Source organism: Ornithorhynchus anatinus, chromosome 12, assembly GCF_004115215.2.
Source record: "Ornithorhynchus anatinus isolate Pmale09 chromosome 12, mOrnAna1.pri.v4, whole genome shotgun sequence".
Taxonomy (NCBI): Eukaryota; Metazoa; Chordata; class Mammalia; order Monotremata; family Ornithorhynchidae; genus Ornithorhynchus; species Ornithorhynchus anatinus.
This window is the reverse complement of record NC_041739.1, coordinates 9532885-9535928: the sequence shown is the minus strand read 5'-3', so window position 1 is coordinate 9535928 and position 3044 is coordinate 9532885. Positions and strand designations below refer to the sequence as shown.

The window sequence follows — 3044 nt, the reverse complement described above, 5'->3', positions numbered from 1 at the left end:
AGGTTTTGAATCCCCATTTTATAGTTAAGAAAACTAAGGCACAGAGCAGCAAACTGACTTGCCCAAAGCCACACTGCTGTCAATTGGTAAAGATGGGATTAGAATCCAGGACCCTTGACTTCCAGACTTGATGGCTAATCACCTGCAGTCAGTGGCGATTGCCTCCTGATCTCGATTATAAACCCATATGGAGGAATGCAGTGATTTAAATCTGATCTGAATATTCCTTCCATACATCGTTTTCTCATTCAGCTACCTGTTGGTCTAAAGTAAACCGACACCAGGATGGCCGAGTGGTTAAGGCGTTGGACTTAAGATCCAATGGACATATGTCCGCGTGGGTTCGAACCCCACTCCTGGTAGCGAGAATTTTTGGAGAAGCAGCGTGGCTCAGTGGAAAGAGCATGGGCTTTGGAGTCAGGGCTCATGAGTTCGAATCCCAGCTCTGCCACTTGTCGGCTGTGTGACTGTGGGCGAGTCACTTAACTTCTCTGTGCCTCAGTTCCCTCATCTGTAAAATGGGGATTAAGACTGTGAGCCCCATGTGGGACAACCTGATTCCCCTATGTCTACCCCAGCGCTTAGAACAGTGCTCGGCACATAGTAAGCGCTTAACAAATACCAACATTATTATTATTATTAATAAAGTAATTCCTCATTTGAGTGAAATCCTTAAAGCAAGCTGATAATTGGCCATCACTTTCCACATATCGTGTTACAAAGGCACAACATGCATCCAAATAGTAAAATAGTATAATCAACTACTAAAATAAAGTTGTGTGCTGTGAATATCCAGGAGTGACTGTGGTATGAAATCAGAAGATTGTAGGACTTTGGAATACACAGTATTGTTTGAAAATTATAAATGGCTTGAAAATAGTAATAATAATTAATAGTATTGGTTAAGTGCTTACCATATGCCCAAGCACTGTACTAAGCACTGGGATAGACTGTGCACATAGTAAATGCTCAATAAATGTGATTAAATGAATGAATGAAAGGTTTGAACCCCCATTATGCCAATGAGGGAACTGAAGTGCAGAGAAGTTAAGCGACTTGCCCAAGATAATACAGCAGGTAAGTAGTGGAAAAATGAAAGATAACTGCATAAGAAGAATGTAGGAATATAAGCAATAACATTCTGTGTCTGGCCGGTGATGGGTTAGAGAATAACCTGCTGCTTCAGCGGCCTGGAACTCCCCACCTAAATCAGTGAGACCTCAACCCCCCTAAACTTTCATTTTTTTCCAAAAAGCCTCCTCCCAAATGATTAGCAACTTGAGCTATTGATTCAGTACCCACATATAACATTTATTGATCCATCAGTGGTATTCATTCATTCAATCGTATTTATTGAGCGCTTACTGTGTGCAGAGCAGTGTTCTAAGAGCTTGGTATAGTACGATACCATAGTTGAGATTTTGATTGAATGTTAAGTTTTATTCTGATTCTACTGCTTTTAAATTTTGATACGATCCCTGCCCACAAGGAACTTATTTATGCCTTATACAGTGCATTTGGGAACACACACACATACACAAAAACATACACACACATCTACATTCAATCAATGGTATTTATTGAGTACTTATTGTCTGCAGAGCACTGTATGGAACATTTGGGAAAGTACAATACGATAGTTGAGATTTTGATGGAATGTTCAATTTAATTCTGATTCTATTGCTTTTAAATTTTAATACGATCCCTGCCCACAAGGAATTCATTTATACCTTACCCAATGCACTGGGAACACACACGCATCTATATTCAATCAAAGGTATTTATTAAGTACTTATTGTCTGCAGAGCATTGTACTGAACATTTGGGAAAGTACAATATGATAGTTGAGATTTTGATGGAATATTCAGTTTTATTCTGATTCTGCTGCTTTGAAATTTTGAAGTCTGTCTCCCTGTTAGAGTGTAAACTTCTTCTTGTGAGCTGGGAGCATGTTTTGATCTTCTGTTGTAATCGGGCTTAATTCAAATGCAATCACTACTAATGGTACTCTTTTCCTACTGCCTTGGACATTTGTCCTTCCTAGCCATCCAGAAGCATTCACCCTAACTCTCACTCTTACACTCTGTAAGTGACACAAATGATTCTCCCACTCTCTTCTCCCACTCCCTTCTGTGTCGCCCTCATGCTTGGATTTGCATCCTTTATTCACCCCTCCCTCAGCCCCACAGCCTTTATGTGTATCTCTGCAAGTTATTAATTCATATTGTTCTCCATCTCCCCCTTTAGTATGCAAGCTTGTGGTGGGCAGGGAACATGTCCACCAACTCTGTTATACCGTACTCTCCCAAGCGCTTAGTATGGTGCTTTGAGCGCAGTAAGTGCCCAATAAATACGATTGAATGAATGAAGGAATGATTTGATCAACTGGTAGTGTTTGCACACTGCTTGTGGTAAAGAATTCCACCTGCTTAATACACACTCTCTGAGGGGGAAATATTTTTGCTTGTGGTGATTTCAATATAAGCAAAAATTATTTTTTCTTGTATTGAAATCACCCCTTTCAAGTTTCAGTACAAAGCTCTTTGTTTCTTGTTGCTATAGTGAATTAGCAGAAATTGCATGTTCACCTATCCGTAACCTGAAAGACTTTGTTAACGTTGCTTATTTTTCCCTCCAAGGCTTGGGCTTTCTAGATATGAGATATCCAATATTTCCAGACTTTCTTCTTCATTCATTCATTCAATAGTATTTATTGAGCACTTACTATGTGCAGAGCACTGTACTAAGCGCTTGGGATGTACAAATCGGCAACAGATAGAGACAGGCTTACAGTCTAATCGGGGGAAACAGGCAGAAAAGAACAATGGCAATAAATGGAGACAAGGGGAAGAACATCTCATAAAAACAATGGCAAATAAATAGAATCAGGGTGATGTACATCTCATTAAACAAATTAAACAAAATGAATAGGGTGATGAAGATATCTTAAGAAAGCTGTTCCACTGCCTGATAGTCTTGTTTGCCCTTTTTTAGATGTTTTTCATCTTGGTTTGGTCCATCCACAGCAGGAACCAGAAAATCAG

At 39.6% G+C, this 3044-nt stretch overlaps 1 non-coding gene across 1 annotated transcript; it reads left to right on the top strand.

Moving 5' to 3' along the window:
* The first annotated feature begins 279 nt into the window (after window positions 1-279).
* TRNAL-UAA lies at window positions 280-362 on the top strand. Its single transcript has one exon. It is a non-coding gene; the product is annotated as a tRNA-Leu (tRNA).
* Window positions 363-3044: the final 2682 nt, after the last annotated feature.